Source organism: Pan paniscus, chromosome 5, assembly GCF_029289425.2.
Source record: "Pan paniscus chromosome 5, NHGRI_mPanPan1-v2.0_pri, whole genome shotgun sequence".
Lineage (NCBI taxonomy): Eukaryota > Metazoa > Chordata > Mammalia > Primates > Hominidae > Pan > Pan paniscus.
This window is the reverse complement of record NC_073254.2, coordinates 42,666,779-42,681,926: the sequence shown is the minus strand read 5'-3', so window position 1 is coordinate 42,681,926 and position 15,148 is coordinate 42,666,779. Positions and strand designations below refer to the sequence as shown.

The 15,148-nt window shown below is 39.5% G+C and overlaps 1 long non-coding RNA gene across 3 annotated transcripts in view; it reads left to right on the top strand.

Annotated features, from left to right (window-relative positions):
* LOC103783478 (uncharacterized) overlaps positions 1-15,148 on the top strand; it is a 29,464-nt gene that overhangs the window by 4,567 nt on the left and 9,749 nt on the right. Inside the window, exons 2-3 of one of the 3 annotated variants that reach the window (XR_010112399.1) lie at positions 12,629-12,727; positions 13,480-15,129. The exons of 1 other annotated variant lie outside the window; for it this stretch is intronic. This is a non-coding gene — a long non-coding RNA (uncharacterized LOC103783478). Of the gene's footprint in view, positions 1-12,628; positions 12,728-13,479; positions 15,130-15,148 lie in introns of those variants that run through there. One more of the 3 variants, XR_010112398.1, reaches the window with a different exon arrangement.

The window sequence follows — 15,148 nt, the reverse complement described above, 5'->3', positions numbered from 1 at the left end:
GGCCTCTCAGTCTAGTTCTCCAACCCTTCCAGCAATTTTTCAACTACCCAACTCTATCTCTATCTTTTAAATCTCTGCTTCTCCCTGTAAATTATTATATCATATAAAATGGTTGAAAATATTTTTTACCAAGTTTGAAGAGATATTTTGGATTGTATGACTTAAAATTGGGATATACAGCATATGAAAAAATGCACTTTTTCAGGGCTCTGGGAGACATTGTAGACACACAAAACAGCCAGTTAAGTCAGATACGAGCTCCAAATCAAAAGCCACAAAGGCATAAGCTTTCATTACAGATATAGTCTACATATAGATAACTTTATGCATAGTCCAGAGTAAATGACAAATACAGAATTTTAAGCATTAAAATGACATTAATAGTATGCCAGACAATTCTTGGAAGACTAGCATGAAGATTTGTATAGATATAGATGTAGACATAAATTTCACTTTTTACATGTGGGAATACAGACAAATTGTAGGAAATATATACAATATAATCATAAAATGTGCATAGGTGCAAAACATCAGAATGAGAAATAACTCTATCCCTCACTCTCATCAGTCTCTAATATAGACTCTACTACATTCAGGTTAATTTTTTCAATTGTTTATTCATACTAACATACCATGCTACCTCTTACCCACAAACCTTCCTTGTGTGTTTTGAATATTGTTATCATTCATATGTAAAACGTACCCATGTTCAGGACCCAGATTAACTGTCATCTTTTTCCTGAAGCTGTATTTGACCTTGTAAGCCCTCACCAATATCCTCTCTCTTTGACTTCACATTGCAGCTATGATTCGAATCTTTCATTACATAGTAATTTTATTCTACAGTGTTTTTTATGCACGACAACATGGCTACCTACTCAAGTCCACTCTGCGAGGAGAGCAGTCCTGGGAAAATGCTCCATTTTGTGCTCTGTGTGGTATATTCACATATTTATCTGAGCTGCATGTGATGTCTTAGTGATACATTCAAATGTTTATTTCATATTTTTATTGCGATTTTTAGGGACTTTATATATAAATAGTTGCCCACATCAATAATATCTTAGGGAGCTCAAATTAATAATAAGATTATGTTACTCCTAGAGTTTGTAGTAAACTTAGGTTAGTAATAAGTCTAATTAGATATTTAATAACAGCTTTGCAATTATGATGAGAATGAAAATGATATTAAAATATGACTCCTGTTGAACTCCCTGCAGCCTGTATAAATCACTGGGAGAAGATTTTTCTTTGGCTTAGGGTCTTTTTTAAAGTCCCCTTCAGTTCATTGTTTCTTAAACTGTAAATGAATGGATTCAACACAGGTGCTACAACCATAAAAATGACTGATGCGGCTGAGTCTTTTTCAGTAGAGTGATTGGATAAGGGGCTCATATAGACCCCTGTGATTGCTCCATAGAAAAGAATGACCAAGGCAAGGTGAGATCCACAGATAGAGAAAGCCTTGAGTTTTCCTTGGGCAGAAGGGACTTTCATCACAGCAGAAACAATGAGGATATAGGATACCAGGATACACACTGAAGGTACCACAAAGATCAGCCCCACCGTAGCCAGAACACTCAACGGATTAAGACTGGTGTCGGAACAGGACAGAGGGAGGAGAGAGTTGATATCACAGAAGAAATGGTGGATAACATTATCAGAGCAGAAGTGCAGATGGGCCATCATAAGAGTGTGCAAGAGAGGGTTCAAAATGGCAATGACCCAAGGTGCAGCTACCAGAGAGGCACAGAGGCGCAGGGCCATAATGGTGGAGTAATGTAAAGGGTGACAGATGGCCACGTAACGGTCATATGCCATCACTGTGAGAAGAAAATTGTCCATATTGGCAAACATCATACAGAAATACATCTGAGCCAGGCAGCTGGGATAGGAGATGGTTTGGGTTTGGGTTTGGATGTTCAGTAGCATCTTGAGGACTGTGGCTGAGGGAAGGCAGAGGTCTACCAAGGACAGATTGGCAAGGAAGAAATACATGGGTGTGTGAAGGCAGTGATCCGAGCCAATGGCCAGCAAGATGAGGAAGTTTCCAAACAGCCCTGTTAAATAGAGACACAGGAAAAGTGCAAAGAGTAGCACCTGCTGTTGTTGCCAACTTGAGAAGCCCAGGAGGAGAAATTCAGAGATATTGGTTTGATTTTTCCCTTCCATTGCTTGAATATATCTGCATGAAGACCCAGAGAATGAAATATTTTTGCCAGTAAAAAAAATGTCCCTTGTTATTTTTTATATATTCACCTAGTCTAGTACCACTTACTAAATGTTCTTTCTTTAGGCCATCCTACCTTCTCTCTGATGCTCTCTCTCAAACCTCACTGAACCTTAGGTATGTCCTACCTCATCAGTTGTCTTTACATATATCCTGTCTTACTGGAACCTCACCTTATCCAAGATGTCCATGCGATCTGTATATATCTCCCCTCAGTAAGCAGAGATTCTTTTCCTACTTGTGATGTTGTCACCAACTCTTGCATGTTCTGCCTTGTATATGACTGACTGCTGTGTGTTGAAATGCATCAATGAGTGACATACTAAATGACTTTATGTCATAAAATGAGATTTAAATGAAGAATTTTTCCAAATATTTTTCCAACACTATATGAACCCCCCTGCTTGAAAACCAGGCAGACACCTACCATTTAGGAATAATAAAATGAAAACAAATGATATTATTTATTCAAGATTCAAAAGAAAAATATGTTAATTTGCTTGACAAGTATAAAAAGTTAAGCCTCCAAAAGTAGTTTACATGAACTGTGAACAATATAGGAAAATATTTACAAATAAGTTAAAAAGTTATGTAACATCCGAAGTTACATAATATATGTAGATAAAACTAAAGAACACAGAGAAAAAGTTATATGAAAACAGGGAGGCAGATTTAAAAGATTCTCTTAATATTTTTGTAATATTTTAACTATAACTACAAAGAAGGGGCTCATGTATATAAAGTATATTATTACTTTGAGTCTTGCATTTCTGGGAGTTGCAGAAAACACAAAGTAACAGAAGACAGAGTTCTTGACCTGAGAATCTTGGAATCAGGTTGTAGAGGAAAAATATTATCATGGAAAATAATTAAGAAGACATTCGTGTACACAAAGGGGATGGTTTCAGAAGAACGGAGGACCCTGTAAGAGGGAGAAAAGATGGTGGAGAATGTGAACTCTGAAGTTAGCCTACATTGAAACCAGACCTCATCACTTGTGGGCTGAGTGATCAAGTCAGACTCTCACCACCATCTCTTATCTAGATAATTGCAATGAATTTCTTTCTTTTTTTCTTTTTCTTTTTTTGAGACACAGTCTTGTTCTGTCACCCAAGCTGGAGCGCAGTGGTGCAATCTCTGCTTACTGCAACCTAGGCCTCCTGGGTTCAAGCAATTCTCCTGCCTCAGCCTCCCAAGTAGATGGGATTACAGGTACGTGCCACCACGCACAGCTAATTTTTGTATTTTTAGTAGAGATGGGGTTTTGCCACTTTGGCCAGGCTGGTCTGGAACTCCTGGCCTCATGTGATTCTCCTGCCTCAGCCTCCCAAAGTGGTGGGATTACAGGCATGAGCCATGTGCCCCACAAATTGCAATGAATTTCTAATGGGTTTTCTTTCCCACAGAGTTTTCCCTTACAATCCAGAATTATCCTTCTACAAAAAAACTTCTCCACTTTATTTCTTAAAACATTCTAATAGTTTTTAATTGCCTTCAAACCAAATTCCAAATCCCTTATCATGGCATACAAGGTTTTTCATGATTCCTCCCGCTACAGGTGCATGCCACCATGCCTGGCTAATTTTTATATTTTTAATAGAGACAGGGTTTCTCCATGTTGGCCAGGCTGGTCTCGAACTCCTGACCTCAGGTGATCCACCTGCCTTGGCCTCCCAAAGTGTTGGGATTACAGCGTGAGCCACCGTGCTTGGCCCCATGATCTCTTTCTTACCTCTCTAGCCATCTCTTGCTATGATTAATTTGTAACCCTTAGAATTTTCTGACACACTGAAATTTTATGTCTACATGTTTTTTCTCATTTTGGAATTCCCTGACCACCCTATCTAAAGCTTCCCTCAAGACATTCTTTATAACATTGCCCTGTTTTTGTCTTCATATCACTAATCATTATCTGAAATTTTCTTGTCCTCCCCCACAAATATCTCTTTTAATTTTTAACTTGTAATCAGTAAAATGTAAAGTTCATAAGAACAGAAAATTTGTCTTTTAAAAAAATTACTGCATGTGTAGAATGTCTGGCATACAGCCAGGGGCAGGTGGCTCATGCCTGGAATCCCACCACTTTGGGAGGCTGAGGCAGGAGAATCGCATGAGGCCAGGAGTTCCAGACCAGCCTGGTCAAAGTGGCAAAACCCCATCTCTACTAAAAATACAAAAATTAGCTGTGCGTGGTGGCACGTGCCTGTAATCCCATCTACTTGGGAGGCTGAGGCAGGAGAATTGCTTGAACCCAGGAGGCCAAGGTTGCAGTACTCGGTATGTGTTTGTTGAATGAATGAATGAATATACTTATTAAAGACTCAGAAAATGTCTTCTGAAATATGTACTCTCAATGTACATTTTATAATAATTTTTATCCTAGGCCGTATAGTATATAGTTGTTTTGGCTTTTTTTCATGATTCTTTCTTGTAGTGTTTTGGAAAGCACATGTATTGAATCTTATTCATAGTTATGTAGGAAAACCCAGTTTTATGAACAATGATTTATAGTTGCCTATGAAGTCAGACTGATTTTTTGGATGGAATGAGCTGCATGCCAAGGGATGTGAGACACCACTACATGCAACTCTATGACTGGTTCTCTATCCAGCCCCACTGTTATGTGTCTAAGCCAAAGGGTTGGAGAGTCTGGTGGTGAGAACTGAAGGACTCCGTTGGATGACTTTTCCATTGAATAATAAAGCGTGAAAATAAAAGAATGAAAGAGAGGCATTCTATACACTTCTATGCAAAATGGAAGAAGGCTTTGGCATTTTAGACTCTGGTGAATATGGAGCTCATGTGGGAATTTCCTGGGAACTCCCAGAAATAATTAAAGCAGTTTTTCATAGGCTGCAGTACGTATCATGGTAGATAAAATAACAGCCTCCTGTTTATACCTGGTCTTCAGGCTGACTAGTTTCAGGAAACACGAGTTATAGTTGTATCATACCACTTGGCACAACTCCAGCCACATAGCATTAGTTTAATCAATGTTCTTTAACAACTATGGAGATGGCAGGAGACAGGGTTTTCACTATGGAATATCAAGGGGACATAGATGAAGAGGAGGACAAACTGAGTTTTGCAGGAAGCAAAGGAATTAAAATATTAAAAGTTCTTTCTGGAAGGTTTTTATCTCACTGTGTCCTCCTTTACCTTTATATCTCATGTTGGGTACCACAGAAATCTCTGTTTTTATCATTTTCCATAATTTCTATTTAGAGTCCCCAGAAAGTTTTCAAATGAACTTTCTGCCCTCTCCCTGGTGAATGGAGATCCTCTGATCTAGACTGCTCATTACTACTGCTCTGCCAGTGCCTATTTTAATGAAAGAGATGCTAAGGTCAGGGCATTGATCCTCTCAGAGCTGCTTTTGACAGGCAGCCCTTTGTTCTCTGGAGCCCAAAGTGCCAATACCTTTTTCCATTTTGCATATAGGTTGTGGAATTCCTCTCTACCTTGACAGTAACCACTTTTAGTGTGTGGATCCTTCACTTCTGCTTAAAAGACAGATTTCCAACAGAAAACAGCTCCTGTCGTCTTCTCCCTACTTTCATAAAAGTCTCTGCCCTTTCACTCAGGGGACTTTGAGGGAGATGGGGAATAGCCAAGTAAAATTGGGTTATCTCTTGAACAGTGGAGGCATGAAATTTAAAGATTTGAGCTATGGTCACTTTGTGCTCTGTAGGCTGAATAAAAGAGGAAACCTGCCTGCAGAGAGGGAAGAATAAGTAGATTTATAGAAAAAGGGAAAAGAGTCACAGAATGCTGCTTCAACTATGACTCATTGCTTAATATCTTTGACCATCTAAAGAGATTTTCACTTATTTATTTTTCCTCCCACCTTTGCACCTTTGACTTTCTTCTCTACCAAATTAGATTCTTTCTAATCTCAGTTCTGAAGACACAAGTATCTTCCTTTTTGTTCATGACCTTGGGCCAAGTTCATACTCATTGGCATTTCAGGCTTCATTTACTCAGCTTTTTCAACTACAGGTTTTTTTTTTTTTTCACCCAGGCCTATTATTATCTCTTATCCTAACTCTGTATGATTAGGTTGCAGAACTTATCAAACATTGAGAATGTATAAAAGGCTACTCTGGAGAACAAATATCCTGGAAAAATTAAAAGGCTTTTCAGTAATTTATAGGGCACATTAAAAAGGAGTATAGACACATAGAAATACTTTTGGTGCAGGATCGTGAGTATTTATTGATCTCATTAGTGCAGGAAGGTAGTGGCAGTAGTGATGAGAGTAAAGACATTACCCCTCTTTCTCAGTTTTCCATAAAGCAAATATTTTCCCTGTTGGAAACATGATACAACAATTTAAAGTACGCGAAATCAGCTGAATAATTTCTATGACTGTATATTTTTTACAAGGATATAAAAAATGTAAAGACAAGAGTTACCACTATCAAGTACTCTATGCCACACTAAATAAATATTTTCAGTTTGTTAATCCTCACAACTCTAATATATATATCACATATCTTCATTAGTTTGCTAAAACAGAGTTTTAGTAAAGCCAGAATCTGAATTCAGCCTTCTTGATTTGAAATCTAGCCCACTCTTCACTAAGCTACCACAGCATCTAGGATTTCACACTTCACAGAGTTGGCTGCTATTAATCCATTCATTCATTCATCCCATGAGTAGTTATTAGGTACCTACTATATTTTAGGCAATGCCTGTTGACCTTGAGTGAAGCCTAAACTTGTTTAAGACATGCTTTCTCCTTGTTTCTCCAAGCCTGCTCACTTCCCATTGTACTTACCAGATGCTCATATCAGTGCTCTCAGGCAGGGATGTTAGTTTCCAAGTCTCACTCAGAGGGAATGGAAAATACAAAAAGGGGAGAATGTTGCCCTTCCCCCTGGGATGCACAAGGGTGAGGGATGGAATGATTCTTGGGCAGGGTATATCTGGTGCAGTGAGAGCTAGAGTGATCAAAGGACTCCCTCACATTAAAATTTATAGCTTCTTTGCAGCTCCTGGGAACTCAATCTTGATAAGCTCCCTCAACTCCAGTAAAAATTACTTCATTCCCTTGTGGCTTCCCCAATTGTGACTGTAAGCATAATGTACCTGGCAAACAATTCCTCAGGGAGATTCAAGGATTTAAATGGTCTGAAGGTTCTAGGAAGGATTGTCTAAAAGTTGACTGTTTTTCTAGGCTACTCCTTTCCTGGTCCTTTGGCTAGAGAAAGTCTTGGTCAAGAGAATCCTTGGTGCTTTCTTTCTTGGTGCTTTCTTTGGTCTGGGCCATTGACATTTCCTGGATCCTGGCTTCTTCAGCACTCAGTCCAGTCATGTAAAAGACAAAAAGAAAAGGAAATCACCACAATGTTGTTCCTTGGGTCCTGATATCTCTAGCCAGTCTGCCTTCTTTTCTCCATCTTTTAGAGTATTCTTATGTTTGTTTTATATACAATTTCCTAGATTTTTAGCTGTACTTTTTCAAAGCACATATTTTGCACTTTTGGAGATGATCCCTAACATGAATTAAAAGGCTCTCTTATTGAATAATCTAATATTTGCAACCAAGTGTTAGCAAGGCCATCTCCCACCAGGTCCCTCCCTCATGGGAATTACAATTCGAGATGAGGGTTGGGTAGGGACACAGAGCCAAACCATATAATATACAAACATTTATTTTGTCCCTGATGAAAATCTCCATTTCTTCATAGTATTCAAATTACCTTTCTTCTTTAGCTGTGATAACCAGCTATCAATTTTTGATCTTTTATTGTGTAATAAATTAACTACTTAAAGAAATGTGTATTGAATACCTGTATGTATTGAAATATATATGATGTGCCAGCACTGTAGTAAGCTATGGAAAGATAAAGGCAAAGATGTCTTACCTCTCTTTCCTTCTCCCAGTAAAATCCAGAGCTTCTTGAGTTTAATCTGCTGCCATTAATTATTCAGGTTTATTTTGGGGGGTAGAGAAACCTGGCACCACAAATACTAGATAAATTAGTATCTTCCCCAAAGACCTTCATTCACTATCTTCAAAATGCTTTCAATTAAAACTACTTCCTTCCATCTCCTTCCACTTGCTTAACGCAGGTATTCCCTGAGTCTGGCACTGCTCTGTCATTTTTTTAATGGTCATGGTTTATCAAGTCAACAAGGTTCTGGAATCAGGTCTAGTTAATACATCACATTCTTTCTCTGTACATTTGTACTCTGGTAAGGCTGTGTTGTGCTTGCTGTTTATCAGAAACTACCACTTATTGCCAGAATATTGTTTTGACCCTCTTAGATTCTCATTTAATTATCAAATATTAGGCTGGGTGCAGTAGCTCACACCTGTAATCCCAGGACTTTGGGAGGCCAAGGCGGGTGGATTGCCTGAGCTCAGGAGTTCAAGACCAGCCTGGACAACATGGTCAAACCCTGTCTCTACTAAAAATACAAAAAGTTAGCCTGGCGTGGTGGCGCATGGCTGTGTCCCAGCTACTCAGGAGGCTGAGGCAAGATAATCACTTCAACCCAGGAGATGGAGGTTGAAGTGAGCCGAGATCGTGCCACTTCACTCCAGCCTAGGTGACAGAGCGAGACTCTGTCTAAAAAAAAAAAAAAAATTATCAAATATTAATTATGTACTTTTTTCCTTTCTTGTTCTTTGAAACCCTTGCTGGGCTTATGTCTGTTCAGGACTCCAGTTCATTCTGTCAGTCTGTGCTTTTTACTTTTTTGACAGTTGGATAACTAGAGTCATTTTTTAAAAATTGTAGTTGGGTAACAAGTGCTCTTTTTTTGGGGGGACAGTTGATTGTTTTTTTCCCTAACTTCATTTTCCCTGTCATCTCACCTCTTCTTTGATTTTTATAGCCACATTTCATTTACAGTAAATTACCTTAATTTTATTTTAAATTCAGTAGGAATTTTTGTGATTTTTCAATATTAACAATGATATTTCTTGCCTTAGGAATGTCCCTCAACAACAGTGCATGAAGGAATCTCCCAGAAATCTAGATTCCATATTCCAGGAGCCATTTTATAAATGGCATTAAAATCAACGAGCACAGCAACCCTGGATTCCACTTTTCTTTCAAATAAGAGAGACTTCCAATAGTAAAGATAAAGGAAGAGAACACCTGGGAATATTAATATAATTTGAAGTGGAGATTTTCTGGGCAAGAGATCTTGTGCTGGTGCTTTAGGCAATTTGATGAGTCCTCTTCTAGGGTCTCTGGAAGCTTTCTTGTAGGTGGCCATGGTCTGATATGCACACCAGGAGCAGAGCTTGGAGCTTCTGATGTTGGAGCAATTGCTGACCATCCTGACAAGGGAACTGCAGAGCTGGTTTTGAGAACTACTTCCAGAGAACAGGGAGAAGGTGGTTGGTCCATTGGTGGAATGAGAGAGAATTTGATGAGCTGAGACAGCAGGCAGGAAGGGAGAGCTTGGAATTGTGGGGGTGGTCAGAGATTTGAGTTTTTAGGATCCATGAGCACAATAATGCAAGAAGAGATGTTTAATTTAAATCTACAGAAGATTGTAAGCTGGTATTATATTGTTGGAGGTGAAGAATGTCAGCTGACAAGGGTTTCCTTTTTGTGTAGAATGAGAATTGAGAATAAAGATAGCTTCTAATTTTATATCCACTTATGCCTGTTGAAAGAGATTGTTAAACCACATAGTATTAAATAAATACTTTTAAGAACCTGTGTCTGCTAAATGCGACAGGAAATATAAATAAATCACTATATGTCTCACTCTAAGAAGATTTACAATGGAATTGACAAGTAAAAACAAAGAGCAAATAAGTTAAATAAGTTGTAAATGAGAATACAAGAAACTAAAAAAGATGATGCATGATTAATTGCCAAATTAATGTGGTAGGCCATTGTGTTTGAGCTCAGAGAAACATGAGAACAAATTGATTGGTTTGGTAAGCTTCCAAATAATAGAACTTGAGCTGAACATTGCAGGATGTGAATCTTTGCCTAGATGGAGATGAGTAGGGAGAGCTTTTCAAGCAAAAGAAAAAGTCTAAGCACAGAGTATGCTTTACTGGAGGAGGAGGATTCACGTAGGGTGGTTGCTTAAGAGCTATATTGGGAAAGATCAAAGAAGTTATAGCCCAACTTTTTTTTTTTTTTTTTTGAGACAGGGTCTCACTCTGTCACCTAGGCTGGAGTGCAGTGGCATAATCTCAGCTCACTGCAGCCTCAACCTCCTGGGCTCAAGGGATCCTCCCACCTCAGCCTCCCAAGTAGCTGGGACTACCGGCACGCACCGCCATGCCTGGCTAATTTTTGTATTTTTAGTAGAGATGGCTTTTCACCATAATGCCCAGGCTGGTCTTTAACTCCTGAGCTCAAGTCATCTGCCCACCTTGGCCTCCCAAAGTGCTGGGATTACAGTTGTAACCCACTGCACCGGCCAGCCCAACTTTTTATAAAGGATCAGACAAGAAAACAGAGACAGACACAGATACACAGGGAGAACACTATATGACAACAGAGGCAGACATTAGAATAATGTGTCTACAAGCCAAGGAATACTAAAGATTTCTGGCAGCACCAAAAGCTAAAAGAAAGGTGTAGAACAGATTCTCCCCTAGAGCCTTCAGAAAGCATAGCCCTGCTGACACCTTGAAGGAGGGAGTGGCTAATAGCATGCCATGATTGACGGTGACCTAGGAAAATGAAGAAAAGGTGTGACTTTAGCCAGAAATGCTCGTAGTTCTTTGCATTTACATAATGCTTTACAATTTATAGTGCATTTCCACATTCTTCATCTTACCACAACACTGAAGGACAATATTATTCTTATTTTACAATTGTGCATACTCGCATACTCTGAAATAGGGAGGTTAAATTATTTATTGTAGTGGCATAGCTTCTAAACAATGGGGCCAAGATATGAACCTAGATATGCAGACTCCAATGTTAAGCTCTTTCCTTAGAACTATGGCATATCTTTTACAATTCCTTTGAATAAGCCCCCACTCTCACTTACTAGGTAGAGACTAATGATCAGTAAAATGTGGCAATCAACTTTTCTTAATGTTTTAGTCAGCTTGCTGTCCATTTAAAGAGTTTCTCATTGTGATTGTCAGTTTCATGTTTACAATTTTTAATTTTAGACGTCATTAATTATCATAACTTAATTATATAAGAATTATAGCATTGGTCTCAAAATGACCAACAGTAAAAATTTTAATATGTTAAAATAGAAATTAGCTAACTGGCTGGGTGTGGTGGCTCACGCCTGTAATCCCAGCCCTTTGGGAGGCTGAGGCAGATGGATCACCTGAGGTCAGGAGTTCGAGACCAGCCTGGCCAACATGGTGAAGCCCCGTCTCTACAAAAATACAAAAATTAGCCATGTGTGGTGGCGTTCACCTGTAATCCCAGCTACTCAGGAGGCTGAGGAGGGAGAATTGCTTGAGCCCAGGAGGTGGCCATTGCAGTGAGCTGAGATAGCACCACTGCATTCCAGCCTGGGTAACAGAAAAAAAAAAAAAAAAAAAAAATTTAACTGTTTTAAGATTTCTCGTATATTCAGCAACCTAAACACAGCCATTCATTGGTCAAATAACATATAGTAAATCAAATTTTGGGAGCTTTCTTTCTTTCCTTTTTTTTTTTTTTTTTTTTTTGAGACGTTGCTCTGTCGCCCAGTCTGGAGTGCAGTGGCGCGGTCTCGGCTCACTACAAGCTCCGCCTCCCAGGTTCACGCCATTCTCCTGCCTCAGCCTCCCGAGTAGCTGGGACTACAGGAGCTCGCCACCATGCCCGGCTAATTTTTTTTTGTATTTTTAGTAGAGACGGGGTTTCACCTGTGTTAGCCAGGATGGTCTTGATCTCCTGACCTCGTGATCAGCCCGCCTTGGCCTTCCAAAGTGTTGGGATTACAGGCGTGAGCCACTGCGCCCAGCCCGGGAGCTTTCTTAAGTACTTGTTTTGTGCATATGGGTATTTGAACCTGTGTGTTAGGCGGGGATGATAGAAATGTAGCATGTGGTCTATGGGATCTTTTCACATGTTTTAGGCTTTTAGAGTTCACAGTCGTTACTCCATGAGACTATATGTAATCATTTTTAGGTTTCAGCAAATTTCCAGAGACAAAATAGTTTTGGAAGGAGTTTTCAAGACCCTCACAAGGGCAAGGAGTGTCCAGCTCCAGTCTGAAAACTCTGCTTCCTTCCTTCTCCCCTCCCCTTTAGTCCCTTCCCCTCCCCTCCCCTCCCCTCCCCACCATCCCCTCCCCTCCCCCATCCTCTCCCCTCCCCCCATCCCCTCCCCCCATCCCCTCCCCTCCCCCATCCCCTCCCCTCCCCTCCCCTCCCCCCATCCCCTCCCCTCCCCCCCATCCCCTCCCCTCCCTTCCCCTTCCTTCTTTCTTTTTGACAAAGTTTGGCTCAATTCCCAGGCTGGAGCGCATTGGTGCGGTCTCGGGCTCACTGCAACCTTCACCTTCCAGGCTCAAGTGATCCTCCCACCTCAGCCTCCTGTGCAGCTGGGACTATAGGTATGTACCACCAGGCTCAGATAATTTTTGTATTTTTTGTAGAGACAAGGTTTTGCCATGTTGCCCAGGCTGGTCTGGAGTTCTTGAGCTGAAGTGATCTGTCCACCTCTGCCTCTCAAAGTGTTGGGATTACAGGTGTGAGCCTGGCCCTTCTTTTTGCTTTTGAATATAATTTTTTCACCTATGTTTGCATTTATAAAAACATTGTTTTACCGATTTTTGAACTTATATCAAGAGACTTGCTCCTTTTGCTGATCATTTTTGTGTGAAGAACATCTGTTTCAATTTGTGTAGCTGTAGTTTACTAATACTGTTGTATAGTACTCTGTTATATGAATATGCCACAATTTACCCATTTTACTACTGATGGGCATTTGGATTGCTTCCAGTTTTTCACTAATACAAACAATGCTGCTATGAGCATTCTTGTACATGTCTCCTGGGGCATATGACCAAGTATCACTTTAGGGAATATTTAACTTTGGAATGTAATTGCTAGTCAGCATTACTAGATAATGCCAAACTGTTATCCAGTATGATTGTGCCAATAAATACTTCCAGCAGCAAGGGTGAATTGTGAAGGAAAGAGTTAACAGCAGGTCAAATCCCCTCCCTCCTCTGGACACCCTAAGCAGTACTGGCCTTTACAAGACCTTCTTCTAAATATTATGATGGGATTTAACTAGTAGGGAGATAACTGAGAAAGTTCTAATCTAAGACTATTTTTAGCAGGAGATAATTTATCTCTCTAGGCTATCATAAAGAAACCTGGAATTTATGAATATCTGGAAAGCAGCTGGCTGTGGAATGAAAGTTAATCACAGAAGCTCTCTATGCTTGTACAACTAACTAATAAAAACTAAGATGCTTCAAACCTAAGTGTCTTTCTTTGAGCTAGCTTATGTTGCTAGTTAGTAATCATCTATTGCTCTTAACAAAATGTGTTTCAGTCTGGAAAAAGGGAGTTTTTAAATTGAAGTTGCACTTGACATTTAAGGCCAAACCTTTCCAAAGTCAGACATTGTTATTTATGTCTGCCTTTTGCCTGTTTAGTGGAACAAAGATAAATTGTTTTGAAAATAGATTGGCTGGGCACGGGGGCTCACGCCTGTAATCCCAGCACTTTGGGAGGCCAAGGCGGGTGGATCATGAGGTCAGGAGCTCAAGACCAGCCTGGACAAGACGGTGAAACCCTTTCTCTACTTAAAAAAAAAAAAAAAAAAAAAAAAAGCCAGGCATGATGATGGGCGCCTGTAATCCCAGCTACTCGGGAGGCTGAGGCAGAGGATTGCTTGAAATCGGGAAGCAGAGGTTGCAGTGAGCCAAGATCGCGCCACTGCTCTCCAGCCTGGGCGGCAGAGCGAGACTCCATCTCAAAAAAAAAAAAAAAAGAAAGAAAAGAAAAAAAGATTAATAGATCCTCAAACTTGACTTCAACAGACAAAATACCCATCAACTTCATTCTACTTCTTCTTTAAGAATTATTTAAAACTATCCTGATAAACTCAGAATCACTTGAAACTGAAACTTAAATGCAAAGGCTATCCTAGTTCAATTCAAACAAATCATGTAAGTTTCATTTTAAAATCAATAATTTGGATATAACCTGAAAAATGTTATAGAGGATTTGTGATTTTTTCTTCGTAGCCACATTAGAAGTTTAGTAGTAAATGTGGTGGTTTCCTCAATTATAGTGATCTTAAAGATTTGAATGTGCCTAAATTATTACTCTGTGATTCCTTATAAATTGGTTATGAATGAAATTAAATGAAAAATGCATTTCTATATTTATACTGAATACTAGGTAACTGAATTAATTCTTATTTTAAATATATATATTTTTTGCAATTGTGAGGAAAAAATCTTGTTATTTAAAAAATATCTTATCTTGCTTTTTTTTTTTTTTTTGTAAAATACCTAAGCCATTCAACGACAACAGCTAAGATCGCTGGGGAGATCTAGGGAGTTATCTGTCCACTGTCAAACACATGAAATCATATAAAAGACAGATTAGATATTCTCTGGCATTCTCCCCTATTTTCATTTTTCCTGAGGATTGTCATCCCTGGACAACTCAGTGACATCAGCTAATTAACAGCATAGGACATACGTTCCCTAGAGACTTCAGCCTTGTTTCTCTCTGTGCCAACCCAGCCACTGGGCAGCTTCATGCCACCCTCTCCCTGTTGCTCATAAGGATCTCTTTGTCACATAACCACGTCCTTGTATTCAGGAAATAATAATGAGAGCTCAAAATTGCCTTCCTTCATCTCCCTACCTCCTGTGGGCAGAATGCAGATCTCTAATACCATGTGAAGATGTGTGAAGTCATCATGAGAAAGCATCTTCTTGCTCAAGACATACTTCTGAGTAAATCAATGCTGGCATCATCAATCTATTGTACTCATGGCACACAACCTT